This window comes from Balearica regulorum, chromosome 19 (assembly GCF_011004875.1).
Source record: "Balearica regulorum gibbericeps isolate bBalReg1 chromosome 19, bBalReg1.pri, whole genome shotgun sequence".
In the NCBI taxonomy this organism is placed as follows: Eukaryota; Metazoa; Chordata; class Aves; order Gruiformes; family Gruidae; genus Balearica; species Balearica regulorum.
Window position 1 is genome coordinate 7,171,398 of NC_046202.1, and position 21,534 is coordinate 7,192,931.

Below are 21,534 nucleotides of genomic sequence, written 5' to 3' on the forward strand. Positions count from 1 at the left end.
AGGGTTGTCCGCCCCCACGACCCTGTTCCCTGATGGCCTTGCAAGGACAAAGAGTTGAACAGGAGCCAAGACCTGGAGGTGAACAGCCCATTACCCTGATTAATGAGAGACACAGAAAACGTTATGGCTTGCGATAATTTTACCTCTGCCAGGTGCCCTGGCCCGTTTCCATGTGAATCCAGCCCCCACCTCCCTTCCTACACAAGCCCCGCACTTTCCACAGCCCCTTGCACAGCCGCACCACTGATGTTTCACTTATTCCTGCATCCCAGCTCCTCCAAAAGTGCCTCTCAAAGGTTTCAGCTCCACAGCACGTGTGCGCAGAGGGTTTAGCAGGGATGGGCTTTCAGAAACCAAACCCAACTGTTCTGTCCACAAAAGATCCCACCACCTTCCCTTGGACAGGCTCAGCAGGGTGACCTGAGCTGCAGTGGCGCATTGCGAGCATTTGCTCACAGCCAGGGAGCGCATGGACAGGCTGCCATGCGTGGCCATCACCCCTGCGTCTCGCTAGACGGATGCGGAGAGCAGCAACGAGATCACAGCCTGGCAGCGGTGCCCTGCAGAGGGAACATTGCCTCCTGCCAGCACCGCGTATCTGCTCATCGCTCACGGCATCTCCGGTGCTCTGCAGCATGACCTCGGGCTGGGATTCTGAATCCAGAGCTTCAGGGAGGTTCAAATCCAGCCCACATGCTGCAAGCTGGGAGCAGGACCTCACATCACACCTGCCGATTCCCACACACGTAAAAGCTCTGTAATTCCTCCTTGGTCCGAGAACATTGCTGCCAGCTCCACCACTGCAGACTACGTGCCAGGAGGGACCTGGCCGAGCCTGGGAGCAGCGGGGGCTCTGCCTGCCCACAGCAAAAGATGCAGAAGAGGAGGGGGGGAAAAGAGGCTGGGTCAACAAAAAGGCCTGTACAACCACTCTGTGCGGGGACTGCTGATGCTACAGGGCCAGTAAATCCCTCCACCCCTTACAGGAGAGACAAACAGCATTTCTGTAGGAGATGTTTGCACCGTAGTGAGCATGGCTCCATCTCCCAAGGACATGGCTACTGGTTTGCTTTTGGCAGCCCCCATCCCGTTTCCACCCACCTCTGGCACGGCACTGGGAGGCGTCTGCTCCTCGGTGGGTGTCTCGATGCAGTCGCCAGCTCCATTAGAGGCCACGGAGCTGCCGTGCTCCTGCCAGCAACAGGATCCCAAATGCTCCTGTAATTTATATGGCGGTTTTCATTACTTCCCTTCTCCAAAGACTTGTTCAATAAATTACCAGTTTATGAATTCCAAAGTGCTCTGCGCAGCCCTGAACAAAAGAGAAGGGAAAAAAATACAGCCCAAACCAGCTCTAATGGCAAAGCTTTTCATCCTGGAAAGAAAGCCATTACTAAAGTGATATCCCGTCTCCCCCATGCAGATAACACTGCTTTCATGAGCTGGAGGATAGCAACACCCTCGCTGTTACTGTAGTGCCCAGATGTACCAACTAAGCTCAGGGCATGGGAGCCCCTCGTTATCCAAATCACTGCATAGACATTGCACAAAGAGCTTCCTCAAATCACTGAGCTACTGAAGAGCACGGGAGGGTGGAGGGAAGGCCTTAAGAAAAGGTTAAGCAGGGAGAAAACCCCCCATATTTCTTTGCACTTCGATCCAGCCATGAACCCACGGCTTTGCCCACTCCTGTAGGCTGGATTTCCTTTAGCAGCATTATTCTTCTCCATAGGACACCTCATCTTTCTCCTAGCACTCCTGGTAACTGTGAGGGTGGAGGGCAACCCTTGGATCAGCCCTGAAGTAGTGCAAGGTTTGTGCCTCTCCCCACAGCTGTGCCCCCTGAAAGCAGCAGAGACACCGCAGAGAGATCTGACAGTTTCCTTAAATCACATCTGAGAACTGCAAGTGGTAGAGGGAGAGATAAGAAGAAACAGGGACTGATACATTCATGAGAAAAACACGACAAGTCAGAGATGATCAGCAGGGGAGTGGAAAAATTGCTGGCTGGGTGAGATGGATGCTGCCAGGGTGGAGGTGGCTTACTGGAGATGCTGAGGTGGGACTTTGGCCAGAGCTGTGGTCCACCCTTTTTCAGCCCTATCCCTACCTCTGACTCCAGCCTTGATTTCCCCTCAGGCTCAAAGGCAGCTTCAGGGATGCCAAGCCAGGCTCAGGCACAGCAACACAGGCAGACAGGAGGCTCCATGGATGGATGTTATTGATGCCGGCCACTCATGGGCACTGCCCTCCTGCACAGCAGCCAGGAGCAGGGAGGGAAGGTGGGCAAGCTGCTGACCAGAGAGAAAGCCCCTGCAGTGCTGCCTCCGGAGCCTTTCCACTCTGCTGGGCAGCAAACGGGGGGAACAAAAAAAAAATGTCAATAACCACCACCCATTGTGTCTCCATCTGCCATTGATTTATGGCCCCGCTGAAAAGCCTTGTTGTCCACAATTATTGGGCAGTCAGCTCCTATTTGCCATGATTTCCTCACCACTCCTTTCCACCCGCCTCCCCAGCAGACCCCCGGGCTGGTCAGGGTCTCCCGGGCAGATCCCAGGGCAGTCAGTGGCTGGGTCCCAGCTGGATCCAGTCCCATGGTGGGACAGCAATTGCTTGTTAGGCTCAGGTCTGACCCTCCAAGGGCCTGGGATGGCAGCTGGAGTGCAGAAGTGGGAGCAGGGATGCAGGCATCTCAGATGCAGAGCAGCAAGGAGGGGAAAGAGCAGTCAGGTGGACTGCAAGTAAAGCCAACCAGAAAATTACATTTTGCCCTGAGCAGCTGAAAATTCAGCTTTATCTCACAAGAAACCAAAAGCTAAGCACAAGAAGATTTCCTTTCTAGCCTTCTTGACAACCTTCCCAGTTCGATTTTGCTCTTTTAGCCATTTCTATCATATGTCACACTGACCCAGAAGGTCAGATTGATCCAGCCAACCAAGCCTTGCAAGAGCCTGCTGGATGAGTTCCCCGAGATACACGTTTCACTATACCAGTGTTTCCTTAGAGGCAAAAAAAAAAAAAAAGCTGTGTCAGAAAATAAGGGTCCTAAGTCAGCAGCCTGGTGCCTCCATCTGCAGAGCCCAGCCACCTCTACCACCCCACACTGAACCGGGGGCACTGCTGTCAGATTAAAGAGCGCTGCCTAATTCCAGTCCCCTGCCCAGGCTGTGCCCGCTGGCCTCCTGCCCACCTCCAGCTCCCTCGTGCTGTGTTTGAGATAAACAGCCCTGAAAATTGAGGAGTTAACATTACCTCCCCAAGGCCAGGCTCAGCTTTGGCAAGGGGACCCTGCACAAGCAGACAGGGCGCGGATGGGGAGACGTGGGGTAGCTCAGGGCAAGTCCTGAGGACCGACCCCATCAGCTGTTGGTTGCCCACATGCAATGACACTGGGTTGCAGTGCAATGCAAGCAGCGATGGTCTTCTCCAAAGATCTGTTGGAGACCAATGCTATGGAGGAGACACGTGCAGGGGATAGGTGAATAACTCAAAGGGGTGAGAGGGAGGAAAAAGGGGTTTGAACAACCAGGTTGGGGAAATCCTCCATATAGGAACTGCTCGAAATATGCAGACCAAGTTATGATCTCTTCATACAACAAACCCTGCTCTGGGAGATGAAGCGGCAATTCTTGCTAGGGCACTTCAATCACTTACCCTGTGGAAACCACTTCAATGGCTCTGGTCTACAGAGGAGTCTGGAAAGCAAACACTGCTTGCAGCCACAGAGCAGACAAAGCTGGATATAAGAGCTGGCAAGTTTATGTTTGCCTGAACCCACGATGCAATGATTATTTAGACTTAGTTTTGGGGAAAAAGGAAGATATTATGGAAGGGCTGATTGCAGAAATGAGCCCTGAATTGAATACTTTGACCTAAATCAACTTGTGATTAAGTGAATGAATAAATGAAAACAGGACTGCAACTGAGGATCTTGATTTCAAACAGAGTGAACATCAAGAAACAAAAAGGAACTGGTTAGTGAAGTCAGCTGGGGAGAGGTCACGGACACAAATATACAGGATGCCTGGAATTGCATCAAGTGAAAAAGGTGTAAAAGCTGCAAGAAATCCTGAGCACAAGGAAGAGAAACTAAAAATAAAAGCTTGCAAAGAGCTCATGAGGTAATGGGCTGAGCAGTCACTTGAAGTAAGGTGTTAGGAAGAAGCAGGGACCCTGCACAGATTGGAAGAGAGGAGTCCTGGAATGGAGGTCATGGAGGCCACCAAGTTCTCAACAAAGTAGAAATTGCATCAAGTCAGAGTCAGACCTTGCAAAAAAAGGTATTGAAACAAATAGCTAGTTATAGAGCCTCAGAACCTTTCTGGCTTGAAGAGAGAAAGAACAAGGGTTGTTATGCAAGGAGAATAGGGAAAAGATTAAAGGATAACTCAGGGCACATCCCAGCACTACTTGACCTTAGTTTTCAACCAGGGTGAGGTTGCCCGTGGAGGGTAAGAGACATATGAGGAAGTGGAACAGGGAAGCGGGAGACAGGAGCGAACAGTTCCCTGGAGCAGTGAAGAATAGGCACAAGGGAGAGCATTTCTGCTGGCAATTATTTTTATTACATCAAGATAAAGTATTATTGGTTTGGCGTACAGCACATGTGGGGGCTGTATTTAAATACAAGACACAAGCCCATTAATCTGATCTCGTAGAGGATGAGGCTTCACAGCAGCTTCAGACAGTAAGGCTAATTGAAAGTAAGTAAACAACATTACAAGGGCTTAGCAAGGGGAGATCACACCAGACGGAGTGTATTACCACATCCCCTTTGTCTGCAGGATCAACTGTTCTCATCCACCTGGACAGAACTAAAGCACCTGAAGATGAAGACTACAGGAATACACAGAAGAAACATGGCATGGGCTGGGACAGAGGAAAGACAGGGAGGCACTAACAGTGAGGCAGAAAAGATGAGAAACTTCACCAACCCGACATCAGACACCACATCTCAAAGGCAGCTTCAGAACATCCGCAGATGGAAACCACTATATGACTGCAGCAGCACCAGAGGACCACTGCGTCCATGTAGGAATTCTCCTTTTATTTGATCATTAAAATAAAATTCTCTTAATCTGCCTAAGGCATACAGTGAGACCAAGCCTGCCTGGCACTTTGAACACAGCCCTTCCTCCCCAGGGGAAATTCAGATGAGACTAGTTGCAAAGTAAGAAGATGGGATATTGTACTGCCAGACTCGAGTATCCTAGAAGTGGAATGAAATTGTAGCATAACAGTGTGAGGTGTAAGGCCAAGTACTTGGATTAAAGTTGTTATTCTCTGCATTTTTACAGGTCCTTCAGGAAGAGGGTCAGGTTGACTTAAGCAGGATTATGAGACAACGCTGACACATGGCTCTGAATGAGACTAACATAGTCTGGGTACACAGAGGGGAGAAGCTCATCCCACTTGTAGGGTAAGGAGTAACACTGCCATAGGGAGGAGACAACCTGGGATCTGGCCACCTGTGTTCATGAGAGAGGGAGACCATGAGAGGGGAGCTCATGTTAGCAAAACAAAAGCCAAGACAGAATATCACTGTCAGCTATAAATACATCAGGGTCTAAATACACAGAAGGGAGAAAAGCTGTTGAAGCCAGAAGACAATGTTGGCACGAGGACAAATGGGCAGAAACTGGCTGTGAGTAACTGCAGAAGGAAATGTCCAGTTATTCCCATGATCCAGCTTTGGCACTGCCATCTGGGAGACACTGCCTGAGGAGCCAGCCCATGAAGGGGGCTGGGAGATTGTGTTCATGGCAGCAGAGGACCGAAACAGATGTCCCAGTCTGCAGTCTCATTGCCCAGGAGCTCTTACCTACAGGATGTGCCAGCTTTCTGAAGTTTCTTCTGTAATGTGCCCTGGGTCTCCTCTGGGTAGAGGGGGACCCGTTACCATTGCATACTGGAAGTCTTGTTCCCAGATGTTCAGCATGCAAAACCTAACCAGATCATCTGCTTTCTGGTGAGGTTTTTTGTGCACTTTTGTCCAGGGGATGAAGGGTGATAAGATGGGACGAGCGGGGGTCAGCACCTGCTCTCTCCAAAGGGGCAGCGTGGCAGGAAGAACAGCCAGCTGTCATGCAAAGTCTCCCCAGTTCCCCTCTGGCACATGGGCCCTAAGCTTCCAGCTCTGATCCAGCAGATGAGCTGCTGTGCACACTTGTCCCTCCAGTCCCTGCCATTCCTAATGGGATTAGAAGGGTAAACTCAGCACTTCCTGGACCAGAAAGAGCAGGGACTGTTCTTGAACAAAGCTGAATATTCCTGGCATGAGGCATGAACACAAGTTCCTCCCTTCTCTCCTGCCCTAATTCTCATCATCCATCTGGGACCTCATCTTCCCTTGCACCTGCTCCAATCTGATCCCCACAGAGCCACATCACCAACAGCCCAGGACCAAAATGGATTTCACAGTCTGAGAAAGGTTGTCTTCAGAGCAGCCAAAAAGGTGGTCAAAGCACCCAAAAATGTTGAGCAATTTTGGATGGTGCTCTGTGCCCAGGGTTTCCTGGTGATGGAGACTGCCAAGAAGCACAACCACAGCTGATGTGGCACTCTAGAAACAGGGTGCTGCCAGTGAGATTTCAGCCAACTGGAAGGAGAACAAGTTGGGGGGTGTTTCTCCCCAGACTTTTGCCTGGCAGAGATCAGCACTTGCTGTGCATTCACCGGCCAGAGCAGGAGGATGTTGCATGCCAAGCAGACCAGTAATTATGAATGAGACACTGACTGACATCAGGAGACAAGGAAGCCTGAGCAGTCAGTGCTCTGCACAGAGCAAAGAGGGTGGCAATCAAACATGGGTCTGCCTTGCAGGCTCAGAGAGTCCTTTCCCTGCCTGACTTCTGCTCTCTTACCCTTCAGTGACTCCCTGCTACACATTCAAAGGCACCCAGTAGTGTTTGGTAAAGCACTGAGCCTTCAGGCTTGCTTTGAAGCCCCCTTGCACAGGTCTGATGGTCCACCAGGGTCACCTGCTTCTCACTTACCTATGTGCACCCACCCGCACCTCTGCACCCTCCCCATGTCCATGGAGAAGTGAGCTCCTGCACCCTTTGCATCCCCACATCTGCAGGTCCACGTGAAGCTTTTGGGCAGGGGTACAGCTCCGTGAGAAGCAGCATCTGCTTGGCTTCTACCCCCCCATTCTGTGCTCCTGCTCCATCACCATGGAAACCCAGCGGTGGGAGATGAGTTGCTTGGCAACTCGAACACCCAGCTGGACCATGCTGTTGACCCCAGGTACAGGGACCCTGGAGGGGGATTGGTGCTTGCAGCAATGCTCCCTCTGTGAAAGGGCTGAAGCGAGGAAGGAGATGGTGGGAGAGCCTTCCCAGCCCTCGGGAGGCAATGGAGTAAGTGGCTTCCACTGGTGCTGTGGTGACATCCTTCCAAGGACATCCCGTCCATCCAGGAGCAGCACTGATCCCTCCCCAGGCCCGGGAGCTGCTCCTCCCATGGGCACTGGGGAGGGGGTTGCATCAATGCGCAGTCAGGTAATGACTTCAACAGCCCCTCAAAGCGACCCTGCTGATGCTTCAGGTTCTGTTTGCATCCCAGGCAATGAGAGACAGGGTGTACTACAGCTTTCCCCCTCGCCTCTGCCTCCTCCTTCCCTGGTCTCAAGCACAGCCCCCTCCTCCCCAGGTCCTCACACCCACTAGGCACAGCAAAGTTTTCCATGAGAAAATGCAGGACCTTGGAAGAACCAAGCAGTGAGCAACCACATTAAATCTGATAATGAAGGCAATTGCAGGATGCATATCCTTCAGCACACAGTCTAATCTCAACCAGATGAAATATAAGAAGGAAGATGACTGAGGTTAGAGAAGTTAGCATTTGCAAAAGCCGTCTGAAGAACCAGACGATTTGAGATTGCCAAGAGAACAGATAAAAGCAGTCATTACAACCTGCCAATGTGTGCGTGATAAAAACAAAGATACAGCCAACAGATCGAGACACATACACAGAAAGCCACCTGCAGCCTCTAGCAAAGGCTTTGCAATAGGTGTGGGTTGCATCATACAAAGTTAGATGACAGCCGGGGATATCGCCCAAAGTAGGACAGAGAAAGTAATTTTTGCATGAACATGCACAAAGGTACAGGGTGTACAGAGCATGCAGCTGCAGAACTTAGCAACATCGACTCTGAGGCCCTTTTGGCCCTGGTACAAGGCAGAAGAATACAAATAAATAAAAAAAGGAGTGTGATAAAGCATGCATAGCTCTTACTAGGGTCAGCAGAAATGCAGGGAAATGAGGAGCTGACAAAGCTAGCTCAAGCAAAACTGCATCTCAAACAGAATATGGAGAGAAAAAGAGGAGCTGCCATCACAGAGAGCAGGAGATGAAAGCAGGGTTAAATGCTTGTGACCAGGGGATGGTAGGTTTGATATGGCAATAAGCATGCCCGCACAACCAGAACACTGTGTCGGCAAATTTCAGGATCACTCAAGTGGACCGAAACGCTCATGACAGCAGTGAAACCATAGACACATCTTGCAGTGGAAGAAAAACAAGAGACTGATTGGAGGCACAGGGTATCTAAAGAAGTCACCAAAAAAAAAGTCTGCTGAATCCACCTCATTTCTGGCCCAGCAACACGAGTGCCATGGTCCACACACACAGGGGAACTGCAGCACATGGGGACCCAGCGGGTGCTTGGGAGCTGGTCGGGACCCCTGGCACTGCCCTACGGCCAAGGGCATCCCAGGGCACCCCGCACTGCCCAGGCTGAGCTGCAGCAGCTCACTAGGGCTACAGATCCACAAGTCACTGAAACGGGGGGTTTCCTCCGGCTACCAACAGGCTGGCTCCGCTGGGTTAACTTGGGGGCTGCCAGAGAGAAGCTGCTATCACAAGCCACGGATTGCTGAGTATTTCCAAACCCGCTGTGAAGAGGAGGAATTACTGGCCAGACAACAGGCAAGCTTGTCCCAGCTCCGGCCCTTCCTCAAGCTCCTTCTCCCACAGCAGCAAAAGGCACGTCCAGCTTCCTCAAGCTCCTTCTCCCACAGCAGCAAAAGGCACGTCCAGAAGTTTCTGCACCCTCACCCGACACCGCCACGGTCTGGAGCATCTCTTGGCTGACCTCACCCTGGATGCACACACGGATGTGAAACCAGAGCTCACCGCCCCCAGGGGAGCATTCCTGCCATCTCTGGCTTCTTCCTTGCCAAGTCTGCCAGAGCTGATCCGAAAAGCTGCAAGTGGATCGCAGGCCTGGTGCGGAAACTCTTGGAGCAGAGACCTCTGAGCAATTGGAGGTGGGGAGAAGGCAGATGCGTGCTCCAACTCTGCAGCGAGTTATACAGAGACTTCTTCAGAGAAAGCAATCAGGATGAATTGCACAGTCCAAGCAACAGACTCCTCTGGCTGTGAGAGATGGTGGAACAGAGGAGAAAAAAGGATTGACCCCAGAGCCTGGACTGATATTGAATGGAGGAAGAAAGAAAGAGCAAGGCCAAGGACAACACAGCTGAGAGTGTTGTGAGTTATAAAACACCAGCAGAGACTTTCAGCATGGTGTGCTATGGCAGAGAGGTCATTGCCCCTTAAAATTAAAGCATAAATAGGTAGGATTGAGATGGCTGCATAAGCGTGAAGCACTGGAGAGAAGAGCTGAGAACCACTGCTCATCTGTGACCCATCCAGGAGGACCAGCCCACAGCAGACAGATGAACTGCTCTGACACAGAGGCAACCGTGACCTGTGCACAGCTGATTATCACCATCATTTTTTCCCCAAACGACTTCAACCAGAGCTCACACTAGCCAGCACTGCAATGAGTCACATCGTGACATTGCTCTCCAGGCGCAACATTACTGATGAACTAATCCCAGCGAGCAGACATCGATGCAGAAGACACATAGCGCAGAGCAGCTCTATTACTTACAGGCCACTGGACTAGCTCAGCCAGACCAGCTAACAGCCAGGCAGTGACAAACCAAGGCAGGTAGACAGGCCAGTTCTGCAGATTCATTCAGTGAAGACCCTGGCCAGGGCGTTACTGCTGCCAACTACAAGCCACCAGCAAAACCAAGCAGCAGTGTGGAAAGACAGAGAGCTCCTGCGAGGAGCTTTTCCTGGGAGACTCCCCTTCCACGCTACCTGGGCAGCTACAGGCAAAGGAACCAGCAGAACAGGCAAAGAAAGGACAGCAGCAACAGTTGCCAATTCACAGCATTTATTGCCCCCCCCCCCCAAAAGCCACCCTATTAAGCCCTGATGGGATGAGAAATGCCAGCTAAGGGAGGTGGGCAACTTTCCTGGTGACAGCAGGGATGCCCATCTTGCCCAGTGACGGCAGGATCAGGCAGGCGGATCCCCTGCAGGGTCTGCATCCACAGGGCAATCCTCACCCCAAAGAATAAATTTTAAAATATTGTTATAGGGTGGTTGCGTACCTTTGTGGCTTTTAGAGACATAAGAAGGCAGCATCCCTCCACATGAGAGTGGAGTAGTTTAAATAAAGCAGCACTGGGAGAAGTTAACTGGATTACCAGATTCCCCAGTGATCTGTCAACCTCACCCCTGTTGGCGTAGATCAGCTTTTTAGGGACTGTCTCTGGGGGAGCACAGAGCAGCCTTGATCCAATTCAGCCACCGTGAATGAGCAGCAGTGTGGGAATACTGCACTCAAAAGTCTTTAGGGAATCTGGGATGAAGGGTCACCAGTGGGTTTGGGGGGTTTTTTTGGGTGAAAAAACTGCTCGTATTTTATTTATTTGCTTCAGAAAAAGCAGGGGTTTTTTTGTGGAGGTAAGCAGCTAATTGAGTTCAGGTTCTTTAGCTAATGAAGAAATACACTGAATAATTAATTATTTGAAGATAAATTATTCATGGGCAGTTGTGATTCCAGTGTGGGAACAGGGGGCTCAGAGTATTTTTTTAGTTATTTTCATTTAAAAAAAGAATAATGTATGTAACCACCCCACCCAGCCCCTCCGAGTCACAGCTGTGATGAGAGATGGGTGACTCAGGGGGGACCAGCCCCTCTGCATCCCAGGGGAACAGGAACAGCTTGTTTCAAAGATTAGTCACCTTCCAGTATAAAGTGTAATCCAAAGTGAGCTGGCGCTAGACCCCGTGTCGCCTTGGGTCTGTGCAGGGATGCTGATGGAGTGAAGTTTCTGCAGCCATGTCAGGGCTGTCCTCTGGGACAGCCTTCCTCCTGAAGCCACCCTAAAACACCCTAAATCCCACATTTACACCTCACACAGTGGAGAACCAGCTCATTCTCACCTCTCACTTTTCACACCTTGCTCGAGGCCTGACCTCGCAGCTTGTTGGAACAACTCCTTGACCTGATACCAGCACTGGATAATGAGCCATTAGCCACAATGATAACGATGGTTATTACAGATGATGCTGATCACAGCTAACTGACAGGCTTATCCTGGAAACTCCCCTGCAGCTCAGACCCAGGGCACAGTCTGTTTGGAGTGGGGTCACCTGGGACCCCAGCAGCCCTTTGCTTGCCCCATGTTGAGAGGAGCCCCTGGGGCAGCTATCTGTGCTGATGGCAGAGCCCTTGGATTACTCCCCATTTTAAAGGATGATCTTTTGCCCCGTGCATGCACATATAAACTGGCTTTTCTTGGCTCCCAGCAGCTTTGTGTGGCCCTGTGACTGAATGGTGGGACTGTTTAATCCCATCGCTGCCACTCTATTGCTCAATATTTGCTCCCCCTCACCATGCCTCCTTCACAGCACACCAGCAATTTTACCTTTTCCTTATCAAATTGACACTGAATCAAGAAAAGAATCCATGGGATATCCCAGTGGAAATAAATATTAATTGATCCTCTCATTAATACCTGCATTTCAAAAGCCATCAATGACTCACCCAGCAAAATAAGGACCCTTTTAATTCTCCACAATACACCTGAAGGAAACAAGAGGCCATATGGTACTGAGCTAAAGGTCTTGAAGAAATCTTAATACACCCAAGTCTTAATGCTCTGTAGCCCTGCAGATGCCTCCAGACCACAGACCTGCCATAAAGACCCTGCTTCAGTTTGACCTACTCTTCACCAAGCCATGCCAACCTGCAAAGATATTCCCAGTGCCCACTTCCTCACCAGAAGGATTGCTAATGGATTTTGCCATGACTATCTCAGGGTGACCCAATTTCTTCCCCAAGAGTTTCAATAATACTGGAATCCCTCCAGCCCCCAGGGAATCTCCCAGCTTCTTAAGATCTGGGTGGAAGAAGCAGCAATTTGGTGAACTGCCTGGCTGCTTACTTTAGGGCTCCATACTTGGGTTGGCCAACACTAGATGCTCTCCAGGCTGTTGTGCAGCCTCCTGCATTATGAACAGCAGGTTTTATATGCCAGCCACAGCACTGTGTGGCAAATACATCCTCCTTTCTCCTGTACGTGGAAGATCTATGGAACATCTCTACCTTTTCCACTCTGCTATTTACAATTTTACTATTTGTCTCTAACAAAGCTATTTTTGACACAGAAATAATTTCCCCCCTCCATTTAAGTGCTTTCTTATTGTCTTTGACCCTTCTGGTCATTCATAGTCCATTAGTTTCTTTGATTTCTTCCAACTATTTTTAGGTAACACATTCCTTTTTTTAGCATTTGCCAACATATTTGTCTGTTTTCTCCCTCCTCCCTACACCTGTGCACTATTGAGGACACAACAAAAAAAGCCCAGTTTCACAACACTTGGAAGATAACACATTGCTTACTGCCTTGTCCTGCCATCCTGGCAGACACACACAGTAGGCAGGGGCTGTAATGAAATTACATTTGCTCCTACTTCAGGCAACCATGGGTTTTGTTATTTTTTTTTTTCCCCAGCCAGCAATTAATGTTCCTCTGTCAGTGGGGATGAGGTTTGTTAGTGGGTTGGGCTGCGGTGGGCGCAGGCACTGCACTATGAAGTCATCCATTATTTCAGTTCAGTTGGGGGCTGTTTTGTTCTTCAAGACACAAAGTGTTCCTGAAGTCGCCCCTCTTTCTACCTCCAACTCTTGAATCATCTCTCTAAAGCTCGCAAACAGATGGTTCAGCAATTTATCCCATTTGCCAGCAAAACTTCATAGTATTTAAGCAGGCTCTCACTCATTCTCCAACTTTTTAGATTCTCAGGCTCCTGCAGGTCAGCATTGGTGTGCCCCTCTGCATCTACCAAGGTCTTGCCCCTTGCCACCACCCCCTCCAGTTTTGCTGCTACAGGAGGGGTTTTCACCCTTCCTTTTAACACACTGGAAAGCACAGGAGACATTCAGCCAATTCTAACCCATGAGCACTTCTCATGCCCAGATATGAAGAGCTACAGATGCTGTATTACTTTGGTCCTCATGTTGAGACAAATGGAAGTTCTCTCCTTACATGCCTCCTTTCTGTTTCAGTTCAGATCCTGAGGCAGGCTCATGTATCTGCGCATTGATAGCCCCGCTTAGTATGAACACCTTTAGTTAACTCAGAGGTTAATAATTCTAGAAGTTGGAGGCCAGTGTGTCAGCCAGCACCGCACAGGGAAGCGGCATGCTGGAGCTAGGACCTACACCAGGGAAGATTTATAAGGTGCAGGACTCAGAGGACTGTCACACTATTTACTCTCCATCACTGCTCTGCAGAGGCACTGTCCACAGCACTTGTTCAAGCCCCATGTACATCCCTCATCTGGAGGGGCACAGGCCAATTCCTCTACCATTACAGCTTCAGCCCTGCTCCTGGGGTCCCCACAGCCCTTCTGGTCCCCATTTTCACTAATGACGTCTACACATAACATCTTATGGCACCTATAATGTACTGACACCTCTCCACTTGATAAAAGTCCTTATCTGGGTCACTCTACGCTTTTCCTAATCTATTTTCTCTGGGGACATTCAGTGATATCCCTTAACTATGCTGCAGATAAGAGCAGTTGCTTAGTTATAAACCACCCAAGGACTCCCAGGGTCTGGAGAGGGAGAAGAGCTGAGGTTTTGCATGGCTGCATCATGCAGGCATCTGTGGATCACCAAGAAGCCACTCACGCTCCTGACCCAGCCTAGCACAAACCCAGTGCAGATGGGGCACGTAAGAGCTGGCCTGCAAGGACCACAACTGCACGTTTCCTTACTGAGAGCAAGATGAGAAGCATCTAACGGTTAATGTTCCTATCTCGTTACAGAGGCTGTGAGAGCTGGAAAGCAGCCACGCACCCAGAAGACATCCTAGGCAGATATCTGAGATGGGCAAGCAGGAAAAGGAAAGGCAGGGCGGGCAGGAGGCAGAGCAGAAAGACGGTGGTGAGCGACAAGGGGCAGCCGCAGTGGTGTGGGGCTGGCGGCGAAGGCAAGCGTGAGCGGCAGCGTCCCATAACGGATGTGGGCTCACACTGTAGCAGCGCGGGCCAGTGATGAATTAACATCGCCTGCTCCCCAGGAAGGGGCTGTCAGCACCAGCCACTGAACCGTTACTACACTGAAAGCACTTCACAGGAGGGGAAAGAAAAGAGTACTAGAGATGGAAGCGTGCAATGCTTGTGCTCTCCCCTGTCAGCCCTTCTGGAGGGGATGAACACATCCCGGTCCAGCTCCCTCACCTCCCACAGCACAAGGGATGGGATGCTCCAGGACTGATCCTTCCACACCAGGAAGGGAGGGACAGCATGAGCAAGATACCCATTTCACTTTCCTTCATGCACTTTATTTATTACTTAGATACCTTAAATACTTTTTCTAGCAGGAGACAGTTAAACTTAACTCCTCAGATGCTACAGGAACAGCTTAGTTACCAATAAATTACCTGAATATCCCATCATTTCCTATGCAACTGTCCTCACAATCCCACAAAGTACTTTCAGATGAAAGCCCAGAGACTTTCCAAAGGTCTCAAGAAAGCTCAGATGGAGCAGAACACACATTGGGCTCCTCCAGTTTCAAGCAAAGTGCTTTGAGCTCTGGACAGCCCTTCTGGGGCTTCTGGATGTGAAAACCACCAGTGACCCCACCAGGCCACTTGTGTACTGCAGTGCCTGCACATGCCACCTCTTCTCCCTCCCTGCCCCAGTGAAGTGCTTAACCAAGAGAAGACAAAAGTGAACAGTTTTGGTGGGTTTTTTTCCCTGTCCTTTAAGTGATTGAAGTACCAGCTGAGAAAGAGACACTTGAAAGCAACTTGAGTCTGGTTAAAGCTGGTTATCCATCTCGATTTGCATAATGATTATGCAAATGGCAGTTTGCATAATGTTGCTATGATCTACAAGCACTTTAGGGTTTTATTGCATGAAAAGACCACAGAGAAGATATTGAACAGCTGTCCAACCCCCTGACTGTGGCTTGGACATCACCCGGCACATGCGCCGGTGATGCTGATATTTCCCCCTCTCGCCCACAGTTTTCGGTCCCCCGCAGGGGCTGAGCCTGACTTTGCAAGTGCCCTTGGGTTATTTCAGACTTCACGCCTCAGAAGGAGACACAAGGCTGGAACTCGCTTCTTGGCATTAATTCCTCAACCGAAACCAGAGGCGATTTTGTGTCCGCCTTGTTGCGCATAGCCTGCGCTAAAGTTGTAAGCTCTTCCACTCTCCCTTTTACGAGCCCTCCAGTGAAAGTGATGCCTTGTGAGGCAGAGCCAGCCAAACCCTGGAAGAAGGGACCTCAGACTCAAGAACAGGTCTCCCCCACCACCCATCCATCCATCATCCAGCTGTAGCAGATTTGAATCAGGTGTTTGGGGCAATTAAACTGATCCCCAAAGAACTGCAAGGAAAGTCCTCCAGACCTGCTACCCTTCACCCCCACCCCACAGCAGCACCCAAATTTAGGCAGGTCCAGATGCACTCCTTACCTGCTAGGACAGAGCTGGCTCCTGGGGTGCCTCCTGAATCCCCCGTACACATGCCAACCACCATGGGCTCCAGCACATCACACCCAGCGTTAGGCTCCCTGCAAGGAACATCATCACACAGCTTTTTCAGTGGGGTGGCTCTGGCAGGAGCAAGCACCAAAGCCACCCATGAGGTAAAAGCTCCCTACAGCACGAGATGCAGCTTTCCCACAGGCAGGAGCATTGCAGCAGCAGATACCCCAGAGAAACCCAATTAAACAAAATTGCCCCCAAGCCACCCTAAATCACCGAAAAAAAGGTTACAAAAACCCCAAACAACTTTGCAAACTGTCCCCACCCAGAAGGCCAGGAGCAGAGCCACAGCACCCAGAACAGCCCATGGCTACTGCCCAGGATTTTATACTTGCCCAGACACCCAGCAGCCACTGCAAGGAGGGTGGGTCATCTGGCTGACTGACAGCTGTGAGAGCCAATCAGCTCCCTTCCCTGGCCCCAGGGCTGTATTCTCTCTGCAGCCCTTGTGCCACCCGTGTAGTGGTGCTGGTGGCTGAGGGTGCCTTGGAGCATGTCACTGTGGCCCATTAGTGGCCCAGTCTAACACAAAACCATTTGAAGGATGAGGTGAGGCCTAGATATATCCAGACCTTCGTCCTGCCCCATTTTGCAAGAGGTCCCGGTGCTAAGTTTGCTGTTGGGTCAATCTATGGTGGCTCCATGGGACGATGGTGACCCTCATGGTCATCATCATGGTGGTGATGATGGTCACCGTTGATGGCACTGGTTTTGCAGTGGTGTCACTGGTCCCACAGCCCTGTCACTGACTGGGCTGAGGTCAAAGCTTGTTTCTGTGAGCTGAGGGGGTGCAAAACACAGCCAGGGTGCAAGGGTGGCTTCCTTCGTCTCCCTCTGTCAGTGGTGGCACACAGCCCTCATGAAGCCCAGAAGAAGGAGGGATCACCAAGTGTTTCCATTTGCATCAAGCAAAAGGTTGGATTTGATCCTGCAGCCCCGCTTGTGTTACAGTCACACCCACGCAAACGCTTCTTGCCTGTCCCCGTTTTTTTGGACAGCAGCATCTGGCCGCGGTGCCGTGGCTGTGGGCACGAGTGGCACCTTCCCCGCAGTGTCCTTGCTCCAGCATCAGAGCCAGGAGTGGTTTTATCTCCTCATACCTCAAGGTTACAAAAGCTATAGCAAATGCAGAAGGATGGTAGGCAGCAACCTGGAAAGAAACCAAAAACTAGAAAAAAAAAAAAAAGAAAAAAAAAGCAGCTCTTTAGTGATCAATCTGAAACCAAACAAAAGCTCAATGTGAAGTGGCTCTGCCCTCCCTCAGCCTGAGCGGGACCTTCCCGGAAAGGCTGAGCGCCGAGTGCATTTAGCAACAACGGCTTCTCGAGAGAAGCTGTGCAGCGGAGGAAGAAGGATGGCTGACGGGCTCTCGAGGTCCCTCCCTGCCTCAGGCTTTCCTGTGGGAGACATAGATAGACATAAACAACACGGATCAAAAAGAAGAGCGGTGATGAAAAGCTCCCCAGCTCTGGATTATATTTGGGTTCAAATCCCAACCCTAGTGAAAACTTAGTTGTTCAAATTAAGTGGAGCAGCTTCAAAGGAGACCGTGGGGACCCACCTGTGGCCGCCGGCTGTGAGACCTTTCCCAGACGCCCTCGAGGCAGGTGCCTAAGCTGGTTCCCCCTCCGGCTTCCCCAGCAGCCAGACCTGTGCCCGCATCTCCTCTTCCCCGGCAGGTATCTATCTGAGCAGATGGCAGGATGGATACAGCTGCAGAGGGAATCCCGCTACCACCATGAGGATTAATACCCAGCGGAAAGCCACCACTCCCTTCAGCCCACACTTAGGAAGCAGCTGAAGCTTTGCTTTTCGTCAAGGATGTGATTCAGAACTCAAACCAACTAAAATCATCTCAGTTCTGGGCTGCAGCTCCCTCCCTGGGCCGGCTCCTAGTCAGCAGTTTATGTGCCGGAGCGATATGTAGAGGTGTCAAATGCTGAGTGGCACACTCGGGAGCTGGAAAACATGATAAAGAGGTGCTGCCACATTCAACGACAGGAAGCTGAGCCAAACCGCAGCTGCTGCAGCATGCACCATCTCTACTCTGTTCCCTTCCGCATCGTGGCTGCTTACCTGTGTGTAAATGGCTTTTTTAGTCTTTCATAATATATTTTGGCTTTCCCAGGGATGACAGGATCAGCTGACAGTGCATTGCCGTGCAGCCTGACCCCCACAGTGGCTCATAGCATTTCAGGGGCAGTGATGGTTTAGGATGTGTACAGATCCCCTAAAGCCTCCTTGCAAACGGTCCCCATAACCGCAGTCACAGATCTGTTCCTCCCCGCTGATCGGGGCAGGGTGGGACCTGACAGGAGGTCCCACACACCAGCCAGCCCTGAGCTGGCCTGGAGAGAGGCAGCACTTTCAGCAGACTGGAAACTAGATGGTGATTTCTCTCCATGGAGTGAGAGAGGGGGATGCAAAGCCAAGTGGGAGACCGCAAGCCAGGCTGGGAGCTGGTTTGGGACCTGGGAGAGCACTTACTCCTCCCTTCTGTTTCTTCTCTCTTTTATCTTCTACTGTGGGGTCTCTAGCTGTATCCCCAACATGAACCACAGTCCAAGCAGCCCACCCTTCTGCATCCCTGCAGGTCCATGTGTGCATGAACCTCACTTCAGCCTTTGTCACTCCTCATCAGGAATGACACCAGGAGGGTCTGGAAAGCAGCTCAAGCAATCACAACTGTTCTGGGGACGGAGGATACAGGCAGAGGCACGTTCCCATACCCAGGACAATCCCCAGCTCCCTGCCAAGTCCCTGCTACCCTCCCAGCCTATTCTCCCCGCTCCGCCCAGCTCTGGGTGTCAAGGGGAACAAGATGCAACACTGAGACCCCTTTCCACCCCAATCGCTCCCAACCCATCAGGCTCCTGTTTGCGCACCGAGCTCGGCTCCTCTCTCCTCCAGCAGCGTCTTCTGCCCACCCACCTCAGCAAAAGCCTTGCCGCACTTCAAAGCTCTGCAAACAGGGCTGCTGAGCTCCCCAACTTTCCCTGACATCAAAAGCTTTACTTATTTATGTTTTACACAGCCCCAAGAAGCCATTGGGATATGGTAGGTTTGTTTTTCCTAAGAAGAAGCCAGACCACGGGAGCCTGAGTATAAATTCCTCAGCAGGAACAGAAATCCAAGTGAAAGGGAGGAGAAAGCTGGGGTTGGAGACGTGAGCTTTCTTTCTCTCTCCTTGCTTTGTTTCCTTTCCTTAATGGTGTCTTCAGCCTTGATCTGCTTAATGTTTCCGACCCTGAGTTTGCTGAGCATATGAGAGGGAAACTGGTGACAGCTATCAGAGGTTAGGTACAGCCAGTGGAAAATTGAGGTTGTTGGGAAGATGTTTTATTCATACGCCTGAGCCTGACACATGTGAGGCTGCTGCGGGGCGGACGGACCCTGCTGGGGGCCCTCGCTGGGAACACGCTGGGAGGATGTGTTTTCTTCTACGTGACCAGAAGGTGCCTCTTGCTTGGCTGATCGTAGCAAGGTGCCCCATGGCGAGATGTCACGCTGGAGAGCAGGACAAGTGGCCGGAGAGCTGTCGCTGGAGCATCATGCAACAAAACTGAATTGCAAACTAGCTTGATCCCCCGTGAGACTATCCCAGAAAGGCACAGTGGGGATCAATTACATCCATCGCTTCCAAAGGATGTCCTGGATCAATCCTACTGACTGTTGAAGGCAACCAGGTCATACGATCATTTCTTACGTTAATGTATCAGCCTCTGTCTTAAAACTCTGTAGGCTACTTTCCTCCTTAATTTCTAAACCTTCTTTACATCTCCTCATTTTGAGCTTAAATGTATTACTGCCTTCTACTGCGTTTTCCTCTGCAAAGATAGTACTTTAACCTAAAGAGCTCTTCTCCTTCCCTGATGTATTCTTAACCTCCTTTTTAACAGGCCAAGGAAGCCATTCTCTATGTCTCCTCTGAGCAAATGGGTGCTCCACTCCCTACAGCAGCAGCAGAGTCCTCTCCTGCCCTTCCTCTCTTTGAATTTGCCTTCAGGAGAAGACCAGAAGACTAAAGAGCATTGCAGATAAATCCTACCAGTGATTCAATCAGAGGCATTTGTCCTCCCTTCTCTACACTGATGGCATTTCCCCACGCTGTCACTCATGCATTCCTAATATTTATGCTGAGGTCAGGAACCAAATTACTCAATTGTCCTCAGGACCAATCTCCTGTAAGCCAGACACCACTGCGTGCAGCACACCAAGCTGTCAGCTCCTCTTTAGCAAGTTCCTTGTGCACTTTCTACTCTCCCATTAGTCCCTGTCCTCATTAATAATTTCCCACAAGGCAGTGTATCAGACACCTTACTGGAGCATGGAGAGAAAAGATCTACAGCATTTCCTCTGTCCAGCACCTAACATGAGATGAGCCTGACATCTCCTGTACTGCATTTCATGTCATTTTCTATTTAGCTCTGTGTTTTTAATGACTCTTTCCCTCCAAATTTGTACTAAAGCCTTGTACACTCTGGGGGCCAGACTAATGTGCCTGAAGTTGCTCAGATCATTTATGTTTCCATTTCTCAAACAGGGAGTGAAATCAGGGGAAGAGCTTGGGTCAGTAAGTATAAAATCTAGAACCATGTATTCTCCGCTGTGCTTGTGGCGTGGTTCATGGGGAAGGTGGGGAGTCCCCGGACAGGCAGCTGTGCAGGCAAGGAAGGGTAAGGAAAGGGCTCTATTTGGGTCACACCAATCCATTGTCCTTTGCATCCCAGCTGTGACAGTGGCCAAGAGCAGATGCCTGGAGAGAGGGAGGCATCCAGTCCTACTTCTCTTGCTTTCAGCAGGAAGAAAATCCTGACTCAGAAGTCATCTCATCATTCTGGGGCTCACCCACCCATGATAACCATGTCCTCAGCTAATTTGCCTAATCATCTTTTGAACCCGCTTACATTACACAGCGCATGGATGACATCTGTGCTGGGAGGTGAATCTGGTGGAAGTCACAACACGCTCGGGTGCGGGGAGTAGCGTAGCTAAGAAAGGGGTGGTTTTGCCCAGACACAGAGTCTCGTCCGTAGTGTTACTTGAACTGGCAGGATCCCTCTGAGCTAATCTTTAGTCAAGGAGAACAAACTCGCTGACAACAAGGCTGGGCTGCGATACAGAAACGCTCCAGGCAGATTTCCTGGAAAACAGAGGAGGGCTGAGGTGCGAATGCTGGAAAGGAGCTTTTGCACGGTGCTGGTGATGCTTATGAGCAGGACCTGCTTTCTGATACCACCTACAGAGCTCAGCACGGCTGCTGGTGCAGCTGGGGTAGGTACTGGACTGAATTTGCAGTAAGAAACTATTCTTGATTGAGGACACTGCGATACAAACACCTTCTGTCTTTAGAAATGCTGCACAGTCCCACAAACCCAAGTTATTAAACATTTTCTAGCAGAGTCCTCCTGTCCTTCAGGGAAATGGCTACAAATGCCAGGAGTTGTTTAGGGTTGGAGAAATTCTCGCAGTCCTTTCATGCTCCTCTCTCCTTAATGCTGGTGAAAACATCCTCCCTTGATCCTCCTTGCTTGCAGTGCTGTGAGATGAGCTCCTCAGTGCTTTGAGAGACTCTCTGATGGGAAGTATTGATGGGTCTTGGAAAAGAAAAGGGAAAAGGAGGTTGGATGCATTGGGGGCAGTCAGGTCTTGA

General features: G+C 50.5%; 1 long non-coding RNA gene across 3 annotated transcripts in view; it reads right to left on the reverse strand.

Moving 5' to 3' along the window:
- Positions 1-21,534, reverse strand: part of LOC142604549 (uncharacterized) — a 267,675-nt gene that overhangs the window by 14,551 nt on the left and 231,590 nt on the right. For 2 of the 3 annotated variants that reach the window (XR_012838417.1, XR_012838416.1), the window contains exon 2: positions 15,810-15,907. This is a non-coding gene — a long non-coding RNA (uncharacterized LOC142604549). Of the gene's footprint in view, positions 1-15,809; positions 15,908-16,453; positions 17,279-17,442; positions 17,586-21,534 lie in introns of those variants that run through there. The other variant, XR_012838418.1, reaches the window with a different exon arrangement.